Below are 15,837 nucleotides of genomic sequence, written 5' to 3'. Positions count from 1 at the left end.
AGCCTTCGAGGGCAGGGCAGGGGAGGGAGGGCTCCTCCCTGAGTGGGAGTGCTGTGAGATACAGCTGTCACTGGCACCAGTGGGCTCCTCTCTGTCATTGACCTTAACCCAACTTGATCCTTGTTCTTTGATGCTTGGTTTGAGAAGGCCAGTAAGAGCAATGGTGTTTGCCATCACAGCCACGTTCCATTTAATGCGGAGACCCTTGTCTTTCTGTGCAGGAGAGTCATCATCCTGAAGAGACAATAATCAGACTCAAACACTGGTTTGCTGCTTGCCTGGTTCTCAAGAGCAACATGTATGGGCTCAAGCTGTGTGTGTTTGTGTGTGCATGTGTGCACATGTGCATGTTTGAATGTGTATGTGCCCATCTGTGTGTTGGGGAGGGTGCTGCCAGTGTGCTTTCATGCTGGTTGTTCTGCCCACGACAACCTTCTTCCTAGGAGCAGGGGCCAGGTGAGCCTGGAAGCTGCTGGATATAGCACAAGGCAGGGTAGAAGGGCCTGGAGGCGTCTGCAGCTTCATTCAGCTGATGTTCTTCCAGCATCTCCTAAAGGCCAGGCCAGGTACCAGGAGGTGGGGATACTGCAGAGAGTGGGCCTACCACATGGCAACATCACTCCCTAGAAAAGGAACAATCTACCCACTTAACTGATATTTAATCACAGTGAAGAAAGTAGATATAGACCTTCGAGAACTGACAACAAGGAGACCTATGTGGTTAGAGGGGACTGTGTGTGAGAGTCAGGGGACTGGTATTCACCATCTGAGAGATGCTGTTGGAGTCATAGGGAGGAGAAAGAATTCTGGGCAGAGCCAACAGTGCCCATGATAGCCCTAGAAAAGAAATGCATTGACATGTGGGGGACACCGAGGTGGGTGGAGATGGGCACATATGGGAGGGAGGAGGGATGTAGGATGAAGGCTGCTGAGGCGGGCAGGGCCAGGTCCAGGAGTGCTGAGTCTTGAGCAGAGAATTTCAGCAGGGGAGTGACATAGACAGACTTGTGTTTTAAGAAGACTGCTGTGCACAGAGGATTCTTAGGACAGTGAAACTATTCTTTATGAGGCTGTAATGGTGGAGATATGTCATTATACATTTGTCCAGACACAGTGAACACCAAGAGTGCCCCCTAATGTATGTTATGGACTTTGTATTAATGATGCCTCAGCGTAGTTTCACTGACTTCAACACTCACACCACTTGATAGTGGGGAGGTTGAGTATGGGTGGGGTGAGGGATTTATGTGAAGTGAAATCTTCTTCCTCCAATTTTGCTGTGAACCTAAAACTGCTCTAAAAAACATTAAGGTATTTTTAAAATTTATTAAAAAAATTTTTTTTTCTTTCTTTGGCTCCTGGAAGGGAAGAAGATTAGGGTGTGGGTGAAGGGGAAGTAGTGAGGTCAGTTGGGACTACTGCAGGGACTATTGCAGCAGATCAGACAGGAGACTGCAGGGGCCTGGACTCAGAAGGTGGCCTTGGAGATAGAGAAGAGTGGAAAAATTCAAGGTTTCTTTGGGGATTGAAGTGGATAAATAGGTTGGCTTTTGACTGGGCATTGTCTCTGTCCATTGCCTCCTTGCTGTTGACCATCATTTCTGGTTTGTTCAGCTCTGCTTAAACAAAGGAGATGGTCACACCTTCCCAAAGTCTGCCCCTTTCATTCCTATCTATGCCTCCCACAGCAGAAAAGTCCTCAAGTTCCTGGTAGAGATAAAGGTTTATGTCTTCTCAGATGCTGATATTAGTCAGGATGGACACAGTTTTGCTGCACTAACAAATTTTTCAGAACCACAGTAGCTTAACAGAACAAAGCCTGGTTGATTGTGAATGTCAAATATCCAACAAGAGGAGTGCTCTGCAGCACACAGTCACACAGGATCCGAGGCTGACAGCCCACCTCTTTTTAAAGGCTGCAGGTGAGGCACACATGGCCTTCCTGGGCTCTGTAGTGTGGATCAGAGACTAGAGCCGCTCTTATAAGCTTCTCTGCCTCACATTACTGCCACTCATTTGTCATCCACCAGAACTAATCATCATGACCTTGACCTATGGCAGGGAAACTGGAAAAAAGAGGGAAGCCAACAGAAATATTTGAAGATCAAATGGTAGGCAAGAGGAACACTTATGTTTCTGTTGGAAGCCCAAATTCAAGGCAGAGGAACCCATCCAGTGGGAATCCCATGAACTGGTGAAAGGAATACATCACTTTGCACATTAATCTTATTTACTTACTTACTTACTTACTTACTTACTTACTTACTGAGAAGCTAGCTTCCCACAGAGTGGGGGAATTTACCTGGGACTCAAGATTTCAAAGCTGTCTTTCCTCTTTCTCTTTTTTCCTGCTAGCTCATAATATTTAGTAATATGAGCACACTTCAAAAAGTTCATAGAAAAATGTTATAAGTTTATTTTGATGAAATATTGGAAATCTATACATAATTGTTTTCATAATATACATTTTCCACAAACTTTAGGAAGATCCCTTGTAGTTTAATTTTCTTAAGATAGTGTGTAACTTACTCCCTGCCAAAGCCATATCTAATGGGGTCAAGCAGGCCTCTGTGCCCTGCATCTCCCCTGGTCTAGTCTACCTAACCCTCTGCCTTGCCTTTCCCACTGGGGAAGCCTCTGAATGGACCCAGCGGTTCTCAACCCTATGAGTTCCATCTCTCAGGCCTATCTGTGTAACTAATAGCATGGAAGAGAGAGTGTGACTCCCAAGATATGGCTCCTTATTCCATGGTCTCTCATGGGTGATTTGCTCTGGAGGAAGCCAGCTGGGGTCTCTTGAAGACTCTCCAACAGTGTCCCACCCTTATCCCCATATCTGCTGGAGAGATGCTAATAGTTAGCATAACCATGTTGGAAGTGGATCCTCCTACCTAAGTAAACTCTTTAGATGACAGTAGTTCTTGCCAACATTTAAATACAATTTTCAAGAAAAACCTTGAGCCAGGAATATCCAGCCATCACAAGAAAAATCCCATTCTCACACGAATTAGGAGTCACTGGGGCTCATGAGACATCATTAATCTGCTCATGGAACTGTTACCTCCTGATGCAATCACCATGAGCCAGTCACTGCCCATTAGATCTCACCCTGAGACACTGCGTAAGAGTAAGTTTTCACTTAATACCTTTATAATATAGTCAACACAATCAAGTCCCAAGAAATACATTTCTGGGGGATGTATTCAAACCATAGCACATGCAAGAAAGTAGGATCGTGAACTCCAGCAGTTGGGCTCCAGAACTACTGCTCTGTTTTCTTTCCTTTTTTTTTTTTTTTTAAAGTTTCTTTCTCTCTTTCTTCCTATTGAGAGAGAGAGAGAGAGGCATCCCCAACAGGGTCCTGTCTTTGTGATCCACCTCCAGCATCATCCAGCTTCAGAACTCTCAAGAAAGTCTCTGACATGAACCTGGTAGGTAGGCCTACAAGCTGTTGGTTACTGCTGCACCACTATTTGGCCTCAGAGCCCTGCTCCTGTCATGCTCTGCCATCTAATTTAGACAGTGTTCAGGGGGAAGGGAAAAGATGTCAGGCAGGCCAAAGGCTCAAGGGGCTAGGGAAAATATTTTTCAGAAGAAGGAAAGTAAATCAGAGAGTGACAAGAGAGGATAAACAGTAAGGCTAGAATCCCAGAGAAATAAAGAGACTTTATCTTGCCTGGAAGAATAGCTTCTCCAAATTAGAATCTTGGTTTAATTAGGGATGAAATCTATAGGCAACGTAGAAAAGAGGTAGATCTTATGGACTGTGGAGTCAGAGAAGTATGAAATAAAATTTAAATGGCCCAAGAAAAGTATTTCATATATTACCTTTTGCTTCCAAGTATATCTGTCCACAAAAGACCCGAGGGCAGGTCATCTTGGCTCATGGCTTCCTTAGGGCTCTTGTAGACTTTGTGTGTGTGTGTAAGCACAGAGGATGGACATGGTACATGGGACCTGTCCACACTTGCTGAGCAGACTACAGGACGTGCCTGGAGTGTGAGGCAGAGGGCACGTGCACACAGCAGTGAGGTTAAGAACTGCAGCTTTAGCAAAATTCCCAAGGAGGATAGATAAGCAACCATGGGCAAATGAGGTCAGAGACTGCTGGCAGAGCTAAGTTCTCCCTGAGTTTGGTCCGGCCTACAAAAATATAGTCACTTCTTAAAACATTTCAGAGGACACAGTAGAAATGTTTAAGAGGAAATAATTGTTGCCACAGCCTAAGAAGTGTGTGTTTAGGTAAGAGATCATCTTCAGGGCAAGACAGGCCATGAGTAAGATTGGGCAGGGAGAAAAGTCTGTTTGAACTGCAGGCTCCACCAGTTATGGCAGCTGCTTCATGCATGGAAATGCCCACAGTAGAACTACTGTGTATCCACCACCTAAGGAATAAGCCACTCAAGCTGAGGTTTCACTTTGTGAAGACTTAGACATGTTTTGATACAGGGTGAGAGGTAGACCATTTATCTTACCAGTAATAATGGACAGAGAGAAAGAAAGGGCCTGTTTCCAGAGTGAGGGAAGACCAGCATGTCGACAGGAATCAACAAATGGATGTTCCTTTCCTCTGTGGTGGCTCAGGTAGCTAACTCAAGTTTGTTTTTCTTCCTTCCCTTCCTTCTGAGAGAGACAAAGAGAGGGAGAGAGACAAAGACAGGCACCCTCAACAGAGTCTTCCTGTTGTGCTCCGCCCTTCAGTCAGCCCACATCACAGGCATGGGCGTACCTGGCATGGGTATCCAGATTTGGAACCTTCCAATGTGGGTCATCCTTGCAGAATGATGTTGTTACTGACCGCTGTCCCGCCTCTTAACCCAAGTTTTGAGCTGCCTCCAAGAAGCATGCTCTCATCTTCCATGTCATAACTCTGACAGCCTGTTGTTAGCAGCCTCTTTCTCAGATCCCTTTTTAGAAAAGGGTAGTTTACTTTGTGAGGATCCAGAATAGAGATAGAGAATTTTAGGTCCACAATGCATAGTTTTGACCTCGCTGTTTGTAGTGAAGCAAACTGAGTTTCATGGGGAGCTCAGGACCCTGCAAACAGCTCTGGGGATTCACTGGGGGAGGCAGCCTTGCACACATGCCTGTTGCATACAACTTGAGCCTGCCAAGTGGCCTTGTAGTGTGGGCCAGAGAGTGAGTAACAGGCAGGGCTTTGCCAATTTTTTAGTCCAAGTGTTTGGTACACTGCTTGTGTAAAAAAGAATTAGTCACCAAAACCTTGCTGTAACCCATCTTCTGTCCTATCTCACACAGTCTCAGCCATTTTCTGATCCCAGCCCCCAGACTGAGATGTTCCATAGCCTATGGTAGATACAGGTAGAAACTTCAGAGAAATGTTCAGTCAAGATCAGGGACTGACCTGAACATTGATCCAAAGATGAAACACTGTCTGGGCCCCTGAATTTAATCTTTTTTTAAAAAATAAGAATTATTTAACTTTATTTAATTTGTTTATTTTAATTTGACTAGAGAGGGACAAAGTGAGAGAGAGAGAGAGAGAGAGAGAGAGAGAGAAAGAGAGAGAGAGAGAGAAAGAAAGAGAAAGCGAGAGAGAGAGAAAGTAAGCCCCCAGGTCCAGAACTTGAACCATGTTCAGCCATATGGGAGTCCAGCACCCTTAAGCACCATGCCACCTGTCGGCCCCTGACTTTAATCTTAATAATTGATTTCAGAAAGAAAAAAAATGGCATTGTAGGGACCCGGTGTTTGCTATGGACCAGCAAGCTCATTAACTGGGTGTTTTGATGTTGCTAGCAAAGTGCTTCATGTACTAGGATGCTATTTAAATTCTTGCATTGACTTTAAAATTCATGGTTTTTTATCAACTTAGGTGAAGTAATAAGTTAATAGTTACTCTAATAGAGTTTTTATTTTAACCTCCACTAGTAGTATAGGGTCCAGGTAGCCTTAGATTTGCTCTCAAACCTGCCAGTTTTAATTTGACTAGAGAGGGAGAGAGAGAGAGAGAGAGAGAGAGAGAGAGAGAGAGAGAAAGAGAGAGAGAGAGAGAAAGAAAGAGAAAGCGAGAGAGAGAGAAAGTAAGCCCCCAGGTCCAGAACTTGAACCATGTTCAGCCATATGGGAGTCCAGCACCCTTAAGCACCATGCCACCTGTCGGCCCCTGACTTTAATCTTAATAATTGATTTCAGAAAGAAAAAAAATGGCATTGTAGGGACCCGGTGTTTGCTATGGACCAGCAAGCTCATTAACTGGGTGTTTTGATGTTGCTAGCAAAGTGCTTCATGTACTAGGATGCTATTTAAATTCTTGCATTGACTTTAAAATTCATGGTTTTTTATCAACTTAGGTGAAGTAATAAGTTAATAGTTACTCTAATAGAGTTTTTATTTTAACCTCCACTAGTAGTATAGGGTCCAGGTAGCCTTAGATTTGCTCTCAAACCTGCCAGCATGACCTGGGACATGATTGCTTCCCTCTCGAAGTCTCTGATATACGAAATGGTATGTATAATTGTTTTTCCTCCAGGTCTGTGTTGAGGAGTTCAAGAAATAACACATGTGGAAGCACTCAGATCAATAAATATCTTTTCCTTTTTCCTTTTTGTTTGTTTCTGCCCTATCTGATTACCTAGGTCAAAAGTTTGCTCTGCTAATGAAAAAAAGGAAACCTAACTTTTCTGAGAGCCAGATCCCTTAGCTGTGCTTTGTATCTTGGATCTGCTTCTCATCATTTGTCCATGGTCTGCATGAGCATTGAAAGGGAGAGATAAATTAATTCAGAGGGAGATGGAAAAAGACTTGAGCTTGGCAGGTACCAGTGCACTGACAGGATCTCATGATGTTGGCCATGTACCACTTAAAGACTACATTTCCCAGCTGGCCATGCGGTTGCTCAAAGACTGCGTTTCCCCAACTGCTTTTGCAGTTGGGTACAGTCAATGGGATGTAAGTAGAAGTGTTATGGGGAATTCTGGAAGTGTTGTTTAAGGAAGGCTGACTTCGCTGGATGGTACAAGTCCCCTTTTGTTATATTCCTCTGGATGTGGATATGATGACAAGAACCACAGATGACTTTGAAAACAGGTCATGTGCTAAGGATGGTAGAGCAGAATGAAGAAAGTAATTCAGTCCCTATGAGCTGGTAAAACAGTCCACTCTTGATCTTTTACATGAGAAAATAAACCCTCCTCTCTTTAAGTTGCTTTTCTTTCTTTCTTTTTTAAAAAAATTGTGATCTCTCTTACTGTGGGCTGAATTTAATTTTGAATGCATATATCTGTCAAACTGCCTATACCAGAGATGACACAGGAGCAAAGTAAATTCCTTCATGCCTTCCTCCTTTTGAAGTACCACACAGTCCCAGAAGGTGGTGTGTTTCTTCACTGCTGTTAAAAGCAGAAGCTACCTGGTTTTCAGTGGCCAAAGTCAGAACTGTTGTCAGCTTACATGAGCCTTGGTGCAAATTAGGAAAAGGCATCTCTAACATCTGTCAGAAATACATGTCAATGCATATTGATAATCTATGCAAAGACATTAGAATGTGCCCTTTTTACTTTATTTTATACATTCAATCATTGTATATAATTACAGCCTACAAAATAAATTTTTCCAGCATGAATACACCATATATTAGTCCAGTTAAAGATACTGTCATACACATTATCATCTACAGAAAAATTTCCATTTCTGTATCTCTTAAATGCTTTACTTATTTTTCTCCTTGATTCCCTTCCTCTCACCCATTTCCCACCCTCCTCCCACACTGTCTCTAGTATCCACAATTATTCTCCATTCTTGCGTATCTTCCAGTTTTTCGGTTTCTGTCATAGAGTGCAGACATTCAGGATATATTAAATGAGGACATACAATGTCTCTCATAGTCTGGCTTGCTTCACATAGTGGCAAATCTTCCGTATTTGTCCACTTTCTATCAAATGCCAGGATCTTGTTGGTTTTTTATGGCTGAATATTATTCCATACTGTACATGTGCCACACTTTTTCAATCCATTCATCTGTTCATGGACATTTGGTTTGGTTTCATATCTTAGCAATTGAGAATAGTGCCACAGTAAACATGGATGTGTGAGCACTTTTCCAACTGTGTTCCTGTTCTTTGGGTAGATGCCTAGGAGTTGAATTGCTGGATCTTATGGTAGTTCTGTTTGTAGGTCTTTGAGGAACGTCCATATTGTTCTCCACAGTGGATGTACTAATTTACATTCCCAGTGAACAGTGTAAGAGAGTTCCCTTTTCACCACAACCTCACCAGTACTTATTACATTTTTTAATCTTAACTATTCTGACTGGGGTTATCTAGTATCTCATTGTTTTGATTTACATCTCCCTTATGATAAGTGATGTTGAGCATTTTTTTCATATGCTTTTTGGCTGTTCATATGTTTTTCATAGAAAGTTATCTATTTGGCTCATTTGCCCAACTTTTAATTGGGTTGATCATTTTTTGGGGGGTAAGCTGCTTGAGTTCCCTGTATGTTCTGGTTCCTTGTCTGAGGCATAGTTCACAAATATATTCTCCCATTCCAAGGGTTGCCAGTTCACTCTAACTATTGTTTCTTTTGCTGGGCAAAAGCTTTTTAATTTGATATAATCCCACTTGTCTGCTTTTGGGATTATTGCCTGTGCTTTAGGGGTCTTATTAAGAAGTCTTTACCTACTCTGATGTTTCCAAAGGTTTCCCCTACATTATCCACCAGTATTTTAATAGTTTGAGGTCTTAGGTTGAGATCTTTGATCCATTTTAAGTTGATTTTTGTTAATGTGGGAGTTAGAGGTCCAGTTTCATCTTTCTGTAGGTGGATACTTAGTTTTTCCAGAACCATTGGCTAAAGACATTTTCTTTTCCCCACTGGATTAACTGGTGACCTTTGTCAAAAATCAGTCAGTTGTGGCCCCAGCCGGCCCTCAGCCCTCCCACAGCCGGGAAACCCCAAAGTAAGAGATGACGCAGGCTTCGACAGGATTTAGGAAGATTATCTGGGATGGGGAGGGCACTCCAGTGGGGATTCAGGACTCTACTGGGCCTAGGAGGATGAGGGAAAGAAGATTACCAGAACCCAAGAAGCCAACTACCACTGGAGCTGCAGGTTTTGCTAAAGAGATGTGCCTCCTCTCAGAGAGTCCATATGGAGAAAACTGGGAACCCAAACTCCAGCATGACCCTCCTGCATTTTCCAGAGCCCAGTGGAACTCGTTTGAGAACCAGCGGTCCAGTTATAAGTAGGAAGCCACTGCTCAGCTGCTGTAGGAAAACCACTTTCTTGTCTCTGTGGCATCCAGTGAGGATGATCAGAATGGTCCCAGGAGTGATGCTGGCTCGCAGCTCTCTCACATGCTGACTGGAGGGTTTGTTGCCGTGGCTCAGCAGCTTTTGAGGCACATCTTCAGTAGGATAATACCTAGGCATTTTGTGCAGTTTAACCACCCAGGTACCACCATTCTTGTCTCCAACAACTGGTTTTGTGACAGTCGCAAGAACCTCCTCCTCTTTCTTTTCGATCCTGGATTTAGGGGCCGAGTATCTCCTCTTGTACCTGGCCTTCCTGGAATACATGGCAGACCTAGAGTATCTCCTGATGCCCTGGACTAGGACAGAGTTTCAGCTGTGATGGGGCTTCCCCTTCTTGGACTTTTTAGCCTTGGAGTCACCCTTTTTAACCTTGCCACTGGCATCAGCCTTCTTGGCTTCAGGTTTTTTCTTCTTAGTATCCTGCTTCGCAGCTTTTTCATCTTCCATCTTGTACATGGGAAAGAGCAACCACAGTATCTTTATCCTTAAAACCCATATGGATTTGAAGCAATCCAAATAGCTATAAATATATTGAGATATACTCAAACACTGTCAAATTACTGCAACATGACAGAGAGATCTAAACTGCTTATCCACTGAGAAACATGGATATATATCAAGCACTACTTTGGGCAAAAGAAGTGACATCAGAGTGTTCATTGTAATTTGTTATTCTATCATGTTCAAGAACTGGAAAAAATTATTTATGTTAATAGAAATCAAAACAGAGGTTGCATATGTTCGTGGTGGGTGGGTATTGATTAAAAAGTTACATGGAGTATTGTACGTGCTGATGGACATGACTCATGTATTGATCTGGGTGTTGGGTATAAAGTTATTTATCAGGTCACATACGAACAATTGGCACATTTTACAATATTTTTATTTTATATTGAAATAAAAGTAACAGGATAGGTGTAAATAAGCATGATAATTTGATATTGATGGAGATAGTGTATTTGATTTTCCCAATCTCTCCCCTCTACCCACCATGTAACTGGCCAATGCCAGTTGCTGGTTGGGTTCCAGGTGGATTGTTGGAATGTTCTCTGGAGTTGATTGTAACTGTTAGAGCCACAGTTACTGGAAAGGGCTTGTGGTACCTGCAGAGCCATGGAAGGCTGTGACCACTGACAGCATGTGTTGAGAAAAAAATGTCTACTTACTGATAAGTTTAGTGCTACTCAAAAGGAGCATGCAAGGAGTGAGTTATCCTTATTGCTGGTCAGGCAAGGGAAGGAGTCTGTAAACATCCCCTACTGTATGAAGCGTACACAAAGGCAAGGGTTAACTTGATGCTGAGGAAGCACTTCAGTTTCCTGATTCAATAACTAGAGGAGGAGAAGATGGTGGAGATGCTAAAATTGTTCAAGTCCCTGAAGATATGAGAATCGCTACATCACAAGGAACTTTTGCTAACTTCCCAGGTTGTCCAAGATGTGTTTCCCTTGGGGGTGGGCCTGCATTTTAATGCAGTGGTGTTCCTTACCGTCCACGCAGGCGTTCTGAGCTGCCGGGCTGCATTTACCTACATAGCGTCCATTGGAGGGTCATTGAGACTAATGGACTCAGGGGAGCTGCTTCCTGTGGGCTGGAGTTTCCCAAACACCTCTTGGAATTAGCAGTGCACCTTTTCATGGCTGATACCCCCAAATGAAAATAATATTGGACTTACTGAAACACCAAGAAATGTTGGCCTTTCAGTCCCTTCACAGAAAGTTTGGGTTAGAGAAAATGGTGTATTTAAAAGACTAATATTTTACTCAAATTGAAACATTTTTAAAGACTGTTTTGTGAATGTATTAATTTTATAAGTAAATGATTTATATTTTATGGTTTTTATAGTTATAACTAGAAAATATAAACACATTAGCGATACTTTTAGAAACGATTGGTAATGGTCTTTTTTCTAGAGTTTTATTCCCAATGATCATAAATCCTAAGAAAAGTAATTTTTTTATTATGTAAATATTATTGGAAAAAATGAGGCAATAGAGCTATTTTATTTTATTTTATTTTATTTTTGGAGAGGTTTTTGCTATAGGGTGCGTGTGCTTGCCAGAAAGACAGAGAGAGACAGAGAGACAGAAAGCGAGAAATTACCCCCTGGGGGGATGGCCATGCCACAATCCCTTCTCCTCCATTCTCCTCTTGAGATCTTGGGCATGCATGCACACGCTCCCGGCGTGAGTTTTAAGCCACCGGGTCCAGGACGTGAACCATGATCGGCTACATGGGAGTTCAGCAACATAGCCATTACCCTAACTGCTGGTCCCAGTAGAGCTCTTTTGTAATGCAGCTAAATGGTAATGCTAAGAGAAATATGTATGTTCTATAATAATATTGGGCAGTATTAAAATATTCTTGATTTTTTTTTTGGAGAGATTTTCACTGTACAGCGTGTGCGCTCGCCAGACAGACAGAGAGAGACATAGAGACAGAAAGCGAGAAATCACCCCCCAGGGGGGACGGTCACACCACAATCCCTTCTCCTCCATTCTCCTCTCAGGATCTTGGGCACGCACGCACATGCGCCTGGCGTGAGTTTTAAGCCACCGGGTCCGGGACACGAACCGTGGTCGACTACGTGGGAGTCCAGCGACATAGCCATTACACTAACTGCTGGTTCCCAAAATATTCTTGATTTTAAAAGATTATATCAAACCGTTTTCTAGAGTAACTATTAATATGTACTGTGATCATCTATTGCTCAAAAATATTTGGCTTATAAGACTTTTTAATTTTTATCAGATGTGGGTAAACTGTTCTTGAATGTAATATTTGCTTTTTTCTAATGGCTAATAAAATCACTCATCTGAAAAAAAAGAATCAGTTGTATGTTTGGCGGTTTATTTCTGGGGTCTCTATTCTGTCCCATTGGTCCACATGCCTGTTTTTGTGCCAGTGCCATGCTGTTTTGATTATCACAGTATGTAATATATTTTGGTGTCAGGGAGTGAGATACCTCCTACTCTGCTCTTATTGCACAGTATTGCTTCAGCAGTATGGCATCTTTTATGACTCTAGACAAATTCTGTGATTGTTTTTTCTAAATGTGTGAATACTATCTCTGATCATTTGATTGGGATTTTGTTAAATTTGTAGATTAATTTGGGTAGGGTTGACATGTTGATTATATTAATTATTCCAGTCCAGGAACATGGAATGTCTTTCAACTTTTTAATATCATTTTCAATTTCTTTTTCTTTGACAGTTGCAACATGTATGTTTATTCTGACACTTCTGTAAATGAACAACTGACTCATTACAAATGACTGGATTAATGTTACTTCTTCAGAATGGGGGTTTATGGATGATTTCAGATTTGGGATTTCAAACTTGAAGTTAGGGAACATGTTCCTGTCTGCTTTACCATACATTTGCTTCAGCTTAAAAGCTCCCTCTCCAGATCTTGCTGATATTCTGGGCTAGTATCAACAGGTGCTCCAGATTTGTATCAACAGGTGTCATTCAGATTTGTATTCTCTAATCTTGTCCACAAAAAGTTTCTGAACAGGATCAAGTTCCTTATTAAATACTGCTGCTGTGACACCAGTGTTCCTCTGCAAATGGACTGAGACTGCTGATTGAATGATGGAGAACCTGAAGAGTCTCTGAAGAATCATGGTTGGTTACAGACAGCAAGTATCTCAGAGACAGCATGACTGGACAGCTCTCTTCCATTTATTAATTTTTTTTGTTTTTCATCATTTTCCATAGTTTTACTGGTAGCAGTCTTTGGTTTCTTTGGTTAGGTTTGTTCCTAGATATCTTATTTCTATTGTGGCTATTGTAAATGGAATTGCTTTCTTCAATTTGACCTCAGTCTATTCACTGTCGGTGTATAGAAATGCTGTAGATTTCTGTATGCTGATTTTGTATCCTGCCACTTCACTGTATTCATTTATTACTTTTTTCATGGATTCTTTTGGGTTTTCTATGTATATAATCATGTCATCTGCAAACAGAGCTAATTTCACTTCTTTTTTTCCTGTCCGAATGTCTTTTATTTTAGCCTCTTGTCTGATTATATTGGCTAGAACTTCCAATACTATGCTGAAAAGGAGTGGAGAAAGTGGGCAGCCTTGTCTTGTTCCAGTTTTTGGTGGAAAAGTTTTCCCAACAGTATGATGTTAGGATGGGTTTTTCATAGATGACTTTTATTGTGTTGAGAAATGTCCCTTCTATGCCAATTTTGCTGAGAGTTTTAATCATTAAGAGATGTTGAATTTAATCAATTGCTTTTTCTGCTTCAATTGATATCATACGGTTTTATCTTTCTTTCTGTTAATATAGTGTATTACATTTATGGTTTTGCATATGTTGAACCCTCCTTGCATCCCTGGAATAAAGGCTACCAGGTCGTGGTGTATAATCTTTTGACTATGTCATTGGATACAATTTGCTAGTATCTTGTTGAGAAATTTTACATCTGTATTCATCAGAGATATTGGTCTGTAGTTTTCTTTGTTTTTCTTTCTTTTTTTTTTGTTATGTCCTTGTCTGTTTTGGAGATAAGAGTGATGGAAGCTTTATAAAATGAATTTGGAAGGGTTCTCTTTTTGATCTTTATAAATAGTTTGAGAAGAATGGGGATTAGCTCTTTTTTCAAAGTTTTGTAGAATTCAGGAGTGAAACCATCAGGACCTGGGCTTTTCTTTGTTGGGAGGTTATTTATCACTGATTTAATTTCATCACTTTTTATTGGTTTACTTAGAACTTCTGTGTCTTCTTGATTCAGTCTTAGTAGCTTATATTTGTCTAGAAATTTGTTTACTGTCTCAAAGAACCAGCTTTTGGTTTCACGTGTTTCTGTATAGTTTGTTTATAGTTTCATGTGTTTCTGTATAGTTTGTTTATTCTCTACTTCATTTATTTCTGCTTGAATCTTTTTTTTTTTGGACAGGTTTTTGCTATAGGGCGTGTGCACTTGCCAGACAGACAAAGACAGACAGAGAGATAGAAAGCGAGAAATCACCCCCCAGGGGGGATGGCCACGCTGCAATCCCTTCTCCTCCGTTCTCCTCTCAGGATCTTGGGTACGCACGCACACACGCCTGGCGTGAATTTTAAGCCACCGGGTCTGGGACTGGTACTGTGGTTGACTACATGGGAGTCCAGTGACATAGCCATTACGCTAACTGCTGGTCCCAGCCAGTCTGTGTCTTTTGATTGGAGAATTTAACCCATTAACACTTAACATTATTATTGATATTTGAGGATTTGTCTCTATCATTTTGTTAGCCATTTTCTTGGTTGTTTTTTGTTTTCTTATTTCTGTTTATCTCTCTTTAGTTTTTAAAATATAGTACTCCCTTTAGTACTTCTTGAAGAACTGGTTTTAGTATTGGTGAATTCTTTGTTTTTGTTTGTCTATGAATGATTTTATTCATTCTTCCCATTTGAAGTATAATCTTCCTGGATATAGTATTCTTTGTTGAAATGGCTTTTCTTTTAGAATTTGAATATGTCTACCCAATGATTTCTTGCCTGCATTGTTTCAGTCAAGAGGCCTGATGTTAGCCTAATAGGATAACCTTTGTAAGTGACAAAATTTCTCTCTTGTCAATTTTAGAATCTTGTCTTTGTGATTTTTACCACTCTGGGTATGATGTGCCATGGAGAGGATCTTCATATGTTAACTTTATTAGGGGTCCTTTGTATTTCTTGGGTCCAGATAACTGAATGCTTTTCTATGTTTGGAAAGTTTTCTGCAAGTATTTCATGGAATAGATTTTCTATGCCCTTGTATAATTCTTCACCTTCTGGAATACCTATTACTCATATATTTGGGTGTTTTATGGTATCTAGTATTTCCAGTATGTTGTTTTCATTTTTTAAATTATTTTTTCATTATTTTTGGTGGTTTTTATCTAAGTCAAAGGTTTTGTCTTCCAGTTCAAAGATTCTGATGTATTTTTTAAGAATTATTTTATTTAACTTTATTTACAATTATTACTATTTTCCAGTTTTATCAGAGACAGACAGAGAAAGAGAGAGAGGGAAAGTGAGAAAGAAAGCCACCAGGTCTAGGACTTGAACCATGGTTGGCCATGTGAACAATCAACACCTATAATTACCATGCCACCTGCTGGCCCCCAGGACTTGAACTGTGGTTGGCCAAGTGGGAGTCCAGTGCCTTAACCACTATACCACTCACTGGCTCCAAGGAGTCCAGGTTTTAAACTAAATCCAATAGGGAGGGGTCATTAAAAAGATTTTAAGCAGAGAAATACCATGATTTGGGTTAGACTTAAGAGGCAAAGTATTAGTGTCACAAAGAAGTGTGGTATTATCTGTTGAAGATATTTTGTAGTTTTATCAACTGTATTAGGGAGAAATGTTCACCTGTTGAAATATCCATTTCATAAGACAAATAATAATGTGATTGAATGTATAAAAGAAAATGAAATAAAAATTAATTAATTAGTTAATTAATTAAAAAAGAAGCTGTGTGGAGAATAGATTAGAGGAACTGGAAATGGAATTGGAAAGCTGTTAGGTGGTTATTCATCAGTTTTGGTTAAGAGGTGACAATAGCCGGGGCATGGGTGATAGATAG

The sequence above is a fragment of the Tupaia chinensis genome, unplaced genomic scaffold (genome assembly GCF_000334495.1).
Source record: "Tupaia chinensis unplaced genomic scaffold, TupChi_1.0 Scaffold000511_1, whole genome shotgun sequence".
NCBI classification, from domain to species: domain Eukaryota; kingdom Metazoa; phylum Chordata; class Mammalia; order Scandentia; family Tupaiidae; genus Tupaia; species Tupaia belangeri.
Note: the sequence above shows the minus strand (reverse complement) of the source record.